The sequence below is a fragment of the Phyllostomus discolor genome, chromosome 3, assembly GCF_004126475.2.
Source record: "Phyllostomus discolor isolate MPI-MPIP mPhyDis1 chromosome 3, mPhyDis1.pri.v3, whole genome shotgun sequence".
Classification (NCBI taxonomy): domain Eukaryota; kingdom Metazoa; phylum Chordata; class Mammalia; order Chiroptera; family Phyllostomidae; genus Phyllostomus; species Phyllostomus discolor.
Genome location: NC_040905.2, coordinates 21859298 through 21875142, shown reverse-complemented (window position 1 = coordinate 21875142; position 15845 = coordinate 21859298). Strand labels below are relative to the sequence as shown.

The 15845-nt window shown below is 35.2% G+C and overlaps 1 pseudogene; it reads left to right on the top strand.

Moving 5' to 3' along the window:
- Positions 1 to 12430: 12430 nt before the first annotated feature.
- Positions 12431 to 14385, top strand: LOC114506546 (annotated as a pseudogene).
- The last annotated feature ends 1460 nt before the right edge of the window (positions 14386 to 15845 follow it).

The following is a 15845-nucleotide window of genomic DNA, read 5'->3' as shown; positions in this document are numbered from 1 at the left end:
GCTTATGCCTGTCTAACTGCCTACTGTGTATCTTTGATTTTTTTCCTACTGTTCTTAGCAATTTTGGTGCAAACATATGCCATTATAAATTTGAAGGATGGACTCATGTACTATGTTATTGTACCTGGATTGTTTTGGGTTTGTTTAGAATATGCTGATCAAATTTGTTCTGTGGAAGGAAATAACTTCATACACACTTAGAAATCATTGTGAAGTGTGTTATTTACAGAATTCTCTCATGCTTTTTAAAATTGTTTAGGGAAAAGCTATTTCTGTTTCCTGAATGATCATGCATGTCATCGTGGTTAGAGGAAAGCTTAAAAGTTTGTGGGTTTAAAATTAACTCCATAGCCCAGTTTTCTTTACCCTTGATACAAAAGGGGAATCAGCCACCTCCAAGTTGGCAAAACTGTATCTGAGCAATGCCAGAAAGCAAACAGAGAAATAATTATAATTCAAATATCTCTGAAATTTTTAAGAACCCATTTCTGCATTCACATCCTCTATAGAGGTAGTCTGAAAGAGAGTCTTCTTAAATTTTTAAAATGAATCAGATGGCTTCTCATAATCTTCACTCATACTATTTTGGTAAAGATGGATTTGGGGTCAAAAATGTTTCAGGATTTTCTTGAGGCTAACAGTAAGCTCTAATAACCCTGCAAAGTCAGTCCCTTACTAAAGCTCCTACTGAAGTAGTGTTGTCAGATAACATAGAAATCCACAATTACATTTGCATTTCAGACCGACAATGAATAACATTTTATGTATAAGTAGTATCGTTATACAATATGTGGACCATACTTGTACTAAAAACATTTATACATTTTTATCTGAAATGTAAATTTAACTCAATGTTCTGTATTTTCATTTTGCTAAATTTGTGAACAATATACTGAAGACCCACTTACAATACTGCAGATTAATTATAATTGGATTTTGGTGGCTAAACATGCACATACATAGATTACAGTTATTCTTTCATGAGAACCATTAATTTACTCTCTCGGGGGTTCTATGTTACAAAAGCTTTCAATGCCCCACCTGCTGACCCTCATCATAACCCTCTTCACGACAAAAGCTTTTTACTTAAAAATTTAATACTCTCTGCCACAGGGCTTTTATATTTGACTTTAGTAACCCTCTTAGTGCACAACAAGCCAGAGATGTGTTTGTTTGAGTGTATGTGTGTATGTGTGTGTGTGTGTGTGTTTGTGTGAGAGAGAGACAGAGAGACAGAGAGACAGAGAGACAGAGGCAGAGAAAGAAAGAGAGGAAGAGAGAGTATATGTTAGTAACGGCCCTGGAGAGAGGTTTTCCTCAATGACATGGAGTTGATACATCAATAATCTAGCATATTGCTCCAGTTACCCACAGTAGCCAGCGCACCCTCTACTCTATTTTCAGTCCCTTCTCTTACAGATCTAACTCTTTCTCTCCTACTGAGTGACATTCTCTGAAATTTGAAGGACAAATAATTTTGATCAAAAGTTTGTACTCAAGTGTCGCAGGTTCACTTCCCAGTCAGGGTACATACCTGGGTTGCTGGCCATGAGCTCCAGCAACCGCACATTGATGTTTCTCTCTCTCTCTCTATTTCTCTCACTTCTCTCTCTAAAAATAAATAAATAAAATCTTAAAAAAAGTTTGTCCTCAAATCTTCATTTTAGGATATTTTTTTTTCTGGAAAAACCAAGACCAAATTCTGTAATTTTAAAGACGCTTTATTGTAGTCATTTTTGAATTTCTCTACTGAGCTGTATCCCAGAATAACGGCACCAAACATGCCTGAGAATGAGTGTCTGAGGACTTTGTTAGAAGTAAAAATTCTTGTGTTACAAGTTAGATTTTTCTCAATTAGAACCAGTATGGGTGGGACCCAGAAGCTCTCACACACAAGATCGCCAAATAACTCTTATGTGGTTAATCCAGCACCAGGATTTATACCCATGCCGCCGCTGTATGATCTTGTTGTGATTAAGACAGAAGTATTTCTATTTATATTTCTATTAATTAACTTAGGCAGAAAATGGCCTAATAGAGTAGGAGAACACTTGTGTAAAGAACAGGACAAAGCTTTGACTCCGACCTTTGCTGTGCAAGCTGGTATAACTGTATAAACTCTTTAGAGCTATGATTTTTTTATCTGTAAAATCTATAGCATACTCATGCAATACAATTCCCCTAAATTATTATTTTAGCTAATCTGTCTTTATTTGCAACACTCTTCTTTTGTATCTACATTTAACCCCCGTTGGCTAGATTCAAGTGAAAGATAAGTGAAAGTAATTAATAATCATCTTTCCTTCAGACTAGAGTCTTTGTATTCTGAGGGTATTTCATGTTAATCAGAAATCAGATCTTTGGAGAAATTACCATCTCCTCGATTGTGCTTTCTATGATGAATTATTCCTCAATCCTGCTGTGAATTTCCATATTTTAAAACATTGACCTTAACTTATATGCGCTTATGTGCATGTGTGTGTTGATTACATTATTTAATTCCATCAGTTCTGGCTAATGCTATGGAAATAAAATCATTAATTGCTATAAGATCTAGTGACACTTCAGATTGTTGTATTTTGACATTTCTATTTGAAGCTAATACTTTAGTATTACATATTCAGTCTTATTAATATTGATTTACCCTCATGGATATAAAAATATTTGTTATTTTCTGTCCATTTGCTTTTCTGATGATTTTTCTTATAAAGTAAGACCAAAGAAAATAGAATATATTATCATACGCTTCTTACATTTAACAAATTCTAACAGGAATTTCAGGAACTGTCATAAACTCTTTCAGCTGGGGAATTGTTTTAAAATGATTAAATCTTCAGTTTCAAATTCTTCCCCAGAGGTGAATCATCGATATTATTATCAAAGGTGCTCTCTGTTATGTGCTTGCTTGTTAGAGAGGTGTGTAGATCAGATTACAAGTGGAAGATTTTAAAGTATTTAAAAACATTTCCACTCTAAAATATTACAATCAATTTAAATATGACAGAGTGAAAGTTTTTACAATGTTTCAGGACCAGTAACAGAAAATAGGTGTCATAAATTTTTACATTAATGGAAAATATAAGGTATCTTTCAAAATTATATTTTTTAAAAATTTGAAGTATTTACAATCTATGTTAAAAGAAATATTTACAGAAATTTGGTACTTTATTTTTTTAAGATTTTATTTATTTATTTTTATAGAGGGAAGGGAGGGAGATAGAGAGAGAGAAACATCAATGTGCGGTTGTTGGGGGTCATGGCCTGCAACCAGGCATGTGCCCTGACTGGGAATTGAACCTGGGACACTTTGGTTCGCAGCCTGCGCTCAATCCACTGAACTGTGCCAGCCAGGGCAGAAATTTGGTACTTTAAAAGCAGTTTTCCCTGAATTTCAGTAGGTCTCTGAAGAGATTGACATTTGAAAAACAATACAGTGTCTTTACAAAAAGAAAATTTGTGGTCTAAAAAAGCATGAAAAAAATGATGAGAAAACATGATCCTTAGTAACTAAGTTTATTTCTTTATTTTTCAATTGATTTTGTACATTGCTTTGAAGTATCATGTAATTGTATGCTAATTTTAATTATCATTATTTAGCAACATGCATTTTAACTCCCATAGTGAAAAAAATGAGAGCAAATTCATAAAGGAGAAACATAAGCTTATGAGTCTCTCAGGATAGCTCTAATATTCTGTGCAAGCACAGAAGAGTATCTTCATTTTTCCCAACTTTTCTGTAACTCTGTGACCTTAACCACATCATGTAAAGCCAGAATCTTCTGACTCACACATTCTTTTGCCACCTATCAATTCATAATATCTTGTCCTCCCGGCCAAATGGAATATTCAACATTTTATTTCTTGAGAATCATGAGCTATTTTATTACCTAGATGGAAAAACTAAGATCTCGGGGGCTGAATTGCTCTTCAGTGTCATAAAGAATATTGGTTTACAGAATTTAAATAAGAACAAGAGCCACACACTTCTTTTCTATTAGTATCTGGGTGCTGTCAATAAAATAGAAGGCATCTAAAATTGTCTCAGTTCCTTTGCAGAGAAACTCTTTTTCACCAAGTATTATTGTAAATTCATGTTTCTGTGCAGTAATTAAATTTACCATGAAATTTAGGAGACATTATTTCTCAGGCAGCTGCTTCACAGGGCATAGTGGTCCCAAATTTTAAAAACAAATCAAAACAGGTTCTTGGATTCAGTTTTTAACTTCTTTTATATTAGTCAAATAAATTTTGTAAACTGGAAATGGCATACCTGTACAACAAAGTAGCTATGCATATCAACATGAATCATTTGCTTAAAAAGTGAAATTTTTGAATCATCTACCTATAGTTTTTATATTAATTGAATTTTTAAAAAAATGTCCTTGTAGTTCTTCAAGAATTTGTTTTGTCTAATTAGATGTTGAGATGATAATAACTAAAGTCTCATTCCAATGATTAGAGAGATGATCACTTTTTTTCATAATATCTGAAGAGATTCAGTCACTGGGTCTAAAAAGAACAAATAGAAATCTCACAGCTCCACTGCAAGCAAGTTAATTGTGCATCTTTCATTATTTCATTGTACATATAAATTGCCTATAATTTAATTGCTCAATAGGTATTTCTGATGGTTATAGTATTAATTAGAGGAAGAAGAAGACAATAAACAGAAAAGGTTACATTAGACTGTTCATCTCTGAAAACAGGGAGTCTTAGTATGTTAACTTGATGCTGTCAAGCACGTGTGAGTAAAGAACATGCAAACAGGTTCAGGAGCAGATGAAGAGATAATTTTTTAAAACACTATCCCAGCAATTGTATGAAAGTGCCAAAATGTGAAGTATTTTAAAGTCCACAATAAAGAGTTTGGATGTAACTACAAAATAAACTTAGGGGAATGGCATTGCTGAACAAATTCTTTGATGTAATGGACATGAAATAAGGGCAGGGATTAAAAAGGAGTAGTGGAGTCATCAAACATATGCATAATATAATGAATACATTTTAAAATGAAAGGATAATAAAAAACACGCAGCTTTAATCTCTCTACTGTAGTATTTATTCTTAATCATTAGGAGAGCTGCAAGCAGCACCGAAGGGCTGAACGTAGTCCAGACGCCTGAGAATGTCGCCTAGCACAGGTTAACGCACGAGAGATCTCATAGTGACTTTTTAAAGTATGTAAACATTTGCTCTTTTGTTTGGCCAGCAACACTCTGATTTAACTTTGGATTAAATTCATACTCTCTCCTGGGGGCTAAAAAGAGTAACTGAAAATAACACTTCCACTGCAGTTTCTCAGGAGGGGTTAGTTTGCATCTTGCTACCTTCGTGTTTGGTGTAATGAAGGGCTCAAGGAGTGGAGGCAGTTTTCACTGCTAAGTCACTTTAATGAGTCTTGCTTTCTTGCTGCCCTGGGGGGAAATGTGATGAAAAGGGCCATGCCCATAATATAGATTTTGTTTTTTCCAAATTAGCAACAGGCTATAGATTACATTAATTTATCCTGAACTGGCAAAGAAGTAATAGAGTATCAGTTATCCTATCTAAGATGGTGGCATTATTATTATTATTACTATCATCATCATTGCTCTTGAACATATCAAATGATATTTTCTGAGTTAATTACTTTTGTGCAGAACACTCACCCTTACCAGATTGACTCAGTGCAGTAATTTTTAGCTAGCATGGTATTCTGGCTCTTGGTCTTTTGCAATCAATTTAATATAATGTTTAAGAAATACCCTGAGAAAAAATATTTTAATTAGTTCTGTCTATGTATGTGGGTGTTTGTAAAAATAAAATATAAGGATTAGCTCATTATAAAACCTACAGATTTAGAAACATAGAATTTTTTGTGATTTTTTTCTCAAATAATAGTCAATGGTATTTCAATGGATTGTAGTCAGCCTGGTATTACTAATTTTTATGTGGAATTACTGCATGAGGTGAACATAATAACCACTACACATACTTCTCAGCCTAAGATAAGACCGCCATGCATGACGACTAGATAGATCTTGAGAATATCATGCTAAGCTAAATAAGTCAGTCAGAAAAAGTTAAGAACCATATAATTTCACTCACGTATGAGATTTAACACTGAAAGCAACAGCAGAACAAATAAGAGAAACAAAAAATCAGGAATTCATAGATACAGACAGCAGTATGGTGATTGCCAGAGGGAAGCGAGGTAGGGTTTTGTAAAAGGTAAAGAGGGTCAAATATTGGAGACAGAAGATTTGATTTTTGGTGGGGGGGCACACAATGGAATTTACAGATAATGAATCATAGAATTGCACACTTGAAATAAATATAATCTATTAACCATTATCACCTCAATACATTTAATTTAATAATAAATAAACAAATTACAGTGCTTTAATAATTGAAGTGGAGACATAAAAGATAACTAAATTAATGAAATAAAATTCAATTCTATTTAATTTCTGCCTTTGGTACTAAAGCATTTATAAGCAAATAAGACATTGTCCGTTTCAAAATATTTAGAAACAGTTTTGTTGACTTGCTAAGAGGAAGGGCTTTGTTCTAAGTCTTCAGTGTGAAACTATGTCCTCTGAGTGAATCATTGCATCTTGTAAAATGTGAGATTGTTGTGCGTGGGTCACCGGCCAGCAGTGACCATGGAACGCTGTCGATGGCTCGCTGAAAAACATGCGAGAAACAAACAAAGATGCACAGAGACAAACTAGTTTCTGTGGGGAAGTAGGGACGAAATGGCCACCCCCCCTAGTGGGGAGCACCCTGATTTACCGTCCATACCTGCTTTTATTGGGCTCATTTTGCATAATAATTCAGGTGAAGTACAGTACTTATTGGGGGAAGTAAGGAACTATAGAAAACAAGGAACTCTGCTGGTCTATTGAGTTGGGGTCAAAGAGCTGTAAGACTTTGAGGAACAAACTTCCTCCTTGGACCCCTCTCATTCAACTGAGAGCATTCTAAACAAAGAAGGTTTCACAGTAATTTACATGTTCTTTCTTAGGCCTGATCACCCGGGGAATCCGCCCTTTTCAGCACAGAGCTGCACCACCCTGTCATTGTTTCAGGCTTAGCACGGGAACTAAGGCAATAAGGAGATTTTCTCCCAGATGATGAGAACTCAGGCTATGTCAAAGCTGAGGAGCGAGGGTCTATCACCCCCTTTTGCTGCAGCCCCCCAAGTCCTTCTTTTGGGGGGCCTCCCAAAGTGATCGTGCCTGGCTTAGGTCGTTCCCCCCGTGGGGAATCTTACCCATCTTTGGCTAACCGACCACGCTTTTGGGGGTTCAGTTATGAATAAAGCAGCAGAAGCAGCATTCCTGCCAGGGAGATAAGCTTTTGTCTCCTTGCTGGTTTACGGTTCCAAGGGCGTTCCCTTAGCCTTAGCCTTAGCCTAGGCGGAGGTTTCAGCTTCTGATACCAGTCAGGACGGTTCCCAACATGAGATAAAAAATCATACTGCAAGTACATTGAAGATAAAACTAGATGATCTACAAATAGGACATGGTGATGACACTTATATTTAAATTTTAATTAATAATCAATTATTGTATAAGTGCCTGAATATTAACTCTTATATGATTGAGGTAAATGTGGACTTATTCTTATAACTCTTTTATTTTATTAAAGTGCTAAAGATGTCGATGAACTGAAATGTTTCCACTTCTTTAGTAAGGTTCCTGTCCCTTAACTAGTCCCTCCATGCCACTCTTGTATCTAAACCCAATTTGACCATCACACTGTTGCCAAAGCAATAGCTTCAGTCTAGCGAATCATGTACCAAGAGGAACACCCAAGTTCTCTATTTGTTTTCAAATCTGAGCAGTTAAAACAGCTATAACTGAGCTTCTCCAACCTATCACATAAATGCTTTGGGCTTTCAGCTCCCCAGAAAAACCTTGCTTTTGAGCTGTTCTCTTCATGAAATACTTTTAATAAAGTTTTGAATTAATGACTTCCTCACATGTTAATAAGTCCCCTTCTGCCAAATTTCCCAGGACAGCATTGTTCTCATTTTCCAGTTGTAATTTTTTTGGAGTAATATATTTATATACAGGGACCTCAAGTCATATCAGAGAGACCTGTCACCTTGCTTACTGCACGTTAGGCCAACCACATGCTTCTGAAAAATGGAGTGAGGAAAACTGAATCTACCTCTTATTTTATTTTTACTACTTAAAAGCTCCTTGACTTCTTAGTCATTCATAATACTCTTCATATATAGAGATAGATTTCTCTGCCTCTGGAATAAGTGTGCTCATGTTTTTACATGCATCAGAATCAACTGGAGGGTTTCTTAGATATGCCCAGAGTTTCTGGTTCAGCATATCTAGGGCTGAGCTTGAGAATTTACATGGATGACAGGTTTCCAGGTGAGGCTGACCTGGGAACATATTTCAGGGAACATACTTTAGAAACACTGTTCTCCAGCAGATTATACTCCAAGGGAGTATTGAATGGAACTACATAAATTTTAGAACTGTCTCCTTCTTTTGCAACCACTTTACTCAGGTATGATTGACAAAAAACTGTACATATTTAATGCACACATCTTGATGCACTTGGAGACAAGTGTGTACCTGTGAAACCATCGACTCCAAAATTTCCTCTCACCCTCTTCACTTCTTTTTCTTGTCTCGTCTACTTCTATTATTATTATTACACTTAACATAAGCTCTACTCTCATAGCAAACTTTTAAGTATAAAATACAATAAAAATTTAAGTATGAGCACTATGCTGTACAGTAGTTCTCTAGGACTTACTCTTCTTACATAACTGAAACTTTATATCTTTTTAAATCTTTTTCAGGAAAGCTTAGCTTAATAGAGCATTCATATCATGTTTCTATCCTATATTGTTGACAGATTAAAAACTTTTACAAGTGTTCTTTGTGTCCAAAGGAGGCTGAAAGAAAAAATATTTTGAATAGATATTTTAACTCACCACATATAACATAAGATAGTGTAAAGTGTTTTTAAGTTATTTGTAATACTTACTTTTGTGATATGATTTTACATAAAAGTACCTTTATTTTATGTTGAAACCACTTTTTTAGCTAGAAAGTGCACTGCTTTTAAAAAATCAACATCAGATCAATGTTGGCAGTTCATGAAATAAAACAGAACCACATTCTTTTCATAGGACAAACTAATGCTGATCTTATAATGTAAACATTAGTTAGGTTGAATACATTAGCTTTTTAAATATAATCAAACCCTAAACTAAGTAAGCATTAAACCAGATTTGTGGTCATTTTTTGATTTTTAAATAATTTCTAGGTCACTTAAGGTAATTTGTATTATTTTGGTGTATCTTCTCTTTTAATTGACCTTATGAAAATGCAGTTACATATTTTATATGAAACATGCAAGTATCACTATTGTTAGCTAAATGAGGCTGTTTATCTCACTTTGTGTAGCTACATATTCTTAGTGAGAAAAGCTAGTCATGTATTTTGCATGAGCTTGAAGAGCTGTTGCCCATTTTTTACACATCCTGCTTTGTACTTAAAGATGAATAAATTGAATTTATTCTCATGAACATTTTATAAGACAAACATCTATTACTACATTATTTAGTTTAGTTTTCTTGCTTTGTTATACACAATATGAATATTCTATTTCCTAATGGATTTTCTGCCAACCTTTCTGTCAGGGAATGCATGGAAGTCCCCAAACTATTAAACATTAAAAATCAACACAATTTTTTAAAAATGTTATAATTATATATGTATATATGTATTATGGCATGCATACACAAGCTTTAAACTTACAATCTATATGCTCCACATCACAATAAAGTTTTATTATGATATAAAATAACACATACATGATAAAATGAAACTAGTGATATAAAATTATTGAAAGATAAACATATATATAATATATACATGCATACACACAGAAACAAGCACTTTTTGGTTCTTTATTAAAATATGGAATAATAAGGTTTAATGGCAGTCCTAATAATTACTCTGATTTTCATGTAATGATATCTTCAAAGTAGTAAAAATATCATTCTTGATGACAGAGTCAGAGGTACTATTAATACTACTAAAGACTTTTCTTGGGTTCTATTTGAAATAAAAAATGATACTTTTAAAGTAGAGGTCAATAAAACCAAGGATATGTGTTTTTTTGCACCCACATTTGAAGGAATCTTCAGTATTATTGACACCCAAGCAATTCTGTGGACTACAAAAAGAGAACCCATGTGACAATGGAGATTATACTAAGAAGGAACATACAGTGTAGAGACTCTAATCATACCTCTGAAGTTGTTCCCCTCAGAGAGTAAGACGAATAAAATGGCATTGGTCCAATCCAGGTAGCAAAAAGTATATAAAACAAGTGGAGTCACTCATGTCAACCAAGATGGTTGGCAGCCAGCCATGACACTGGTTCAAGAGGGAAACTACCTAAGTCAGGACACACACATCTGGCAAGGAGACATATCTGTCCACACAGTCAGAGTAGACATGTCTCGGGCACACCTGAAATATCTACACATGTGATCAGAATAGCCATGTATGCAGAGCGGGATCACCCCTAGATAGACTCCTGGGGAAATTCCCCACTTGCCACCAGGGGTGTCAAGACATTTATCAAAAGATCCAGAAGGGCAGAGTGCACCACTTTCAAGGTATAACTGAGGCAAGCTCCAGACCACTGCTGAGACAGCCGAGCTCCACACACCAAAGTGCTGCTCCATGCCACCCTGATCTCCTTTGGCATCAGCCGCCAGAGGCTCTGCCCTCCCTTAGCAGGCAGCTAGCCAAGCAGTTGCCAAGCTGACTTACAGGGAATACTGTATCACCAACATGCGCTCATGACATTCTTTAAACAGTGATTCAAAAGGACTGGACTTGACTTATTTTTCTTTATAACTGTGTATGAAATAGAAAATGTCCATTATATAGAACCATTTTTAAAATAATGTTAAGAATAAGGACACTATATTAAAAATATCTTTAAAAACTATCTTAAAAATCTCATTAAAATTTCCTCAGAGCTTTTAAAAAGTGCCAAACTAAAATGATAAATAAGTTTAATCTTTAAAATATTGAGAAATTTAAGGAAAATAGAGAAAAAAACAATATATTAATTTAAAAAATGGGCATATGTTTCTGAGACAGATTTGGCATTGAGCTGATGTCTGTTTCCCAGCAGCATATTACTCATCGGCTCCTGAAAGCACTGGCCTGCCATGGGCCCATCCCTTCTGGTGTGTAAAGAACATTGAACTGAGTGCCTCTTCGGCCTTGGAGCGTTCAGGTGCACGTGTATATCCCTGTAAGTAATGTGCAGGAAATAAATTCATATGTGCTCTCTTTTACACTATGTATTTAGACAACTATTAAATTTAGCCCATTTTTTCCTTCATGTAAATGTGGAAATACAAAGGTTATGTTTGTAATACAGTGAAATGGACCAAACTTGAATGAGCTCTCCTGAATAAAATAGTTTATCATATTTTTCTGCCCTGAAATGTTATTGAGTATATTTATCTTATTCTTCAAAAATTTCCAAATACAATATTAATAAAAGACTATTCTTAAGTAAACCAAGCAAATGGTCATCTGGGAAAACAAAATTGAATATATGTATGTATATATATATGTATATATGTATGCACACATATGTATAATGCCTAGATTTGATTGTGCTATATGCAGTATATATATACATAGTGTGTATATGTGTATATATTAGCCACATATATAGAATTTATAATAGTGTTTTTTGCATGTGTATTATTAGTAGATCAAAAAATCTGATTATAAGAGGTAACTGAATTCTTACAGAGTGGAAGCTGGGGAGACATCAGGAAGAAAGTTAAAGCTATTCTGAATTTTCTTCTTGTATTAATCTTTCATGTTTTGTAATTTGAATGTCATATTTTACAAAATATGATAGCATCATTATAAATTGTGCCACTTTTTATACCTCTGATAAAGAACACATATCAACAATTAAATCATGATATGTGTTTTTCTTCCATTATCTTCTCAGCCCATTTTGAGTGTAAATTGCATTTATATGAAAGATCTTGCAATTTCCTGTGTTCTCTGTTGCATTTCACATCACGTGACAATCCTTTTGTAACCTAGTATCATTTACATAGTTGTATTTTATACTCTTGTCTTCCATAAAACACTTCCTTTATGCTTTGAAAGGAAATAAAGAATTGTAGTCTTTTTTTCTACCCATGGATATTTGTCATAAAATTGTTAAATTTATGCTACTATCTGTTTTCAATGCATTGGCCTTCTCTTCTACTTTCCAGCCAGGGATACATAAAAACCATTTTTAGCTTTACTTCCAACTTATAATGCAGTCAGTGTGAAGAGCTTTAGAGGTAATTAATTCCACATTTAGTGTCAATAATGTAAAGAACCCAACTGTGAAGACAGCGACTTGAACAGCTATGACCGCATCTGCCTGCACGCAGAAGACAGCGTGTCAGAACGGCGTCCTGGCCGACCGCCACGGTCAGGTGGACTGTGCTCTAAGACACTTCTCCATTTTAAAACTGGTCAAATGGGCGAAATAGTTATGTGCTGACCGGATAAGGTGCATTTATAAAAGAAAATGGTTACAAGATTTTTTCTCATATTTCTCCTGGAAGTCACTTCCACTGAACTTGGTACGAGGAATCTATCTAGTCCCTTATTTAATTTGCCTTCATTGTTTTTTTTTTTTTCTTTTTTAAGATTTTATTTATTTATTTTTAGAGAGGGAAGGGAGGGAGATCGAGAGAGAGAGAGAGAGAGAGAAACATCAATGTGTGGTTGCTGGGGATTATGGCCTGCAAACCAGGCATGTACCCTGACTGGGAATAGATCCTGCGACACTTTGGTTCACAGCCCGTGCTCAATCCACTGAGCTATGCTAGCCGGGTGCCTTCATTGTTTATAAGTTAACATAACCTGTATTTTCTAGAAATTCAAATACTGTGAAAATTAAAGTTCCCATAGTATCTGAGAGCCTACTTTTTAAGAGAAACAAAGCATCTTTCTGAGACTCTGACAAATTGAGCTATGGTTATTATTTTTAAAGTTTCTTTATATAGACACCAAATTGAATAGAAGATCCCCAAAAGAAAATATAGTATATCTCTTTGTACCTATTACCTTTTGTCAGTATCACATTTTATGAATAGAATTTTTTTTAAATGCATAAAGTCTAAAATGATCCCTCTGGTCATTCATAAAAACATTTAACTTTTTTCCCAGGTGCCCTAACCCCTCCTTTCTGACAGCTTTTCAAAAATTAATTAATTAAACTTATTGACGTGACATTGGTTAATAAAGTCTATGTTTTTTACGTTAAAAAAGCTGAAGGTACTAAGCAACGAAAAAACCCCATAAGCACAGACAACACTGTGGTGATTACAAAAGGGAAAAGGTGGTGGGGGGATGTAGTAGAGGATAAAAGGGTACTGTACATGGTGAAAGAAGGAGACTCGACTTTGGGTGGTGAACACACGTTACAATATACAAATGATGTATTAGAGAATTGCACTCCTGAAACCTATAAACTATTATTTTACCCAATGTCACCCCAATCAATTCAATAAAATAAATAAAACAGAACAAAACAAAACAAAATAAAATAATAAAATAAAATAAAATAAAGTAAAATAAAATAAAATTTAAAAACTATTTAAAAGATTGCAAGCCAGCCTTCTGCTGCACCTGGCACACAGCCTCTTTGCAGAGCTAGATCAGCCATGACTTCCTTCTGGTACCTCTGGGGCTGCAGACTGGTTGTGGTGCAGATTCTTCTCAGTCCTTTGGTGAAAACCCTGTGATAGAAGATTGTTGCAGATAAGCCCATGGGTCGGAATTCTTTGGCCTTCCACAGTCATCATGGTGGGCAGTGGCTGTATTGGCAGGTCTGCTCTGACTCTATAGTTCATCATGATGAGTTTGTGGAGGACTAGGAGCCTGCTAAAGGGCAGCTACCAGAAAAACGTAGTCCTGGATGGGGAGGAAGTGCAGATCTGTATCTTGGATACAATGTGGCAGGAGGACTATGCTGCAGTTAGAGACAACTGCTTCAGGAGCGGGAAAGTTTCCTCTGTGTGCTGTCTGCTACTGAAGTGGAATCCTTTGCAGCCAGTGCTGACTTCAGGGAGCGAATTTTAAGAGTAAAAGCAGAGAAGTTTCCATTTCTGCTGGTTGGTAACACATCAGCTTTAGAAGACAAAAGGCAGGTTTCTGCCGAAGAGACGAAAGCCAGAGTCAGTCAGTGGGATGTTAACTCTGAGGAAATCTGTGCTGAAGCATGTGCTGGTGTTAAGACAGTCTCTTTGATTTAGTGAGGAAAATTTGATACAGAAAGATGGAGGACAGCAAAAAGATGGGGAAAAGGAGCTAAAGTTTAGCCAAGAGAATCAGACAAAGATGCTGCATTTATAATCAAATCCTGAACTCCTTTCTTATGTCAACCATACTAATGAATATAATTTATAAGCATTGACATTGAAGGCTCAATTGACTGGAATTACTTTAACATTTTGAAAATTGTTATGTATCACTAAAAGTGTGAATTGCAACTGCATTGAAAGTCAGATTCACCTAAAAAAGAAATGATTGTGGCTTCACCAAGAAGCAAAGTTCGACTTATTTCATAATTGCTTATATTATCACAATCCTGAATGTAATGTATGAGCTTATGTTTTGAGGACAGCCTTTTTTAAAAACAGTTGAAGGGATCTGCTGTGGTGGGAAATGGCAGGAAAGGCAGTTTTATATCATTTTAAAATATCTTGGTATTCTACTGTCTTGAAAATGATAACTGTGACCATCATAGTTAAACTGTACCACTTTTTAAAACCATTATTATGTAAAATGTAGAAGAGTTATTGGAATGATTGTTGCATACAGTCAAATTGAGAGTACTTTATCTGTGAACCCGCATTAATTGCCTAGTAGTTAACTTAGAAAAATGGGGTAAACTTGCACATAGAAATTTTTGAATATGCCTTAATTTAGAAACTAAAAAATATATAGGTACATCATTCTGGGAGTGTCCTTATTGCACCATGGTCCACTACCCTATGTGTCCTGGTGAGAGAACGCATACCTAGTAAGGAGTACAACCTTTGTATTGAAGATTCTTGGGAAATAACCACTTGCTAGTGGTCCGGCTCTTCAAAGGATGGTTCCAGAGCCCTTGGTTGCTTTTAATTAACTATACAGTAGTTTAAAATGAAGGGCCAACATATACTTGTAAGGTAATTTTAGATTTTGAAGATGCAACACCAGTTATGTTTTAGTGAACCTTCTTTTTCTTTAAGATGTTCATCCCTGGAAATTCATTTCTGCAAGTGCTAAGCACGTGTTAAACTTCTGAACAGGCACAGGAAAAACATTAATGATGCTAATGCATTTTGCACTAGAATACTTGGGAAAATATTCATGCTTGCTTTGCCACCTGTTAATTTCTAGTTTATCTGTAATTTTGAGCCATTTAAAGACCAATAAACTTCCTTTGGAAAAAAAGATTGAGGGTTATCAGTGGGGAGGGAGAGGAAGGCAATGGGGGGAAAGGCACAGGGAATAAGAAGCAGACTAGGTAGGCACAAAATAGTCAGGGGGAGGTTAAGAATAGTATAGGAAATGGAGAAACCAGAGAACTTACATACATAATCCATGGACATGAGCTGGTGGTGGAGGGAGTGCTGGAGAGTGAGGAAGGTGGTGCAGGAAGGAGGGGGAGAAAGAGGAGAAAAAAAATTGGGACAACTGTAATAACATAATAAATAAAATATACTTAAAATGTTGCATGTCATTGCAGTAGTATTTATAATAGCCAAGGTATGAAAGCAACTCAAG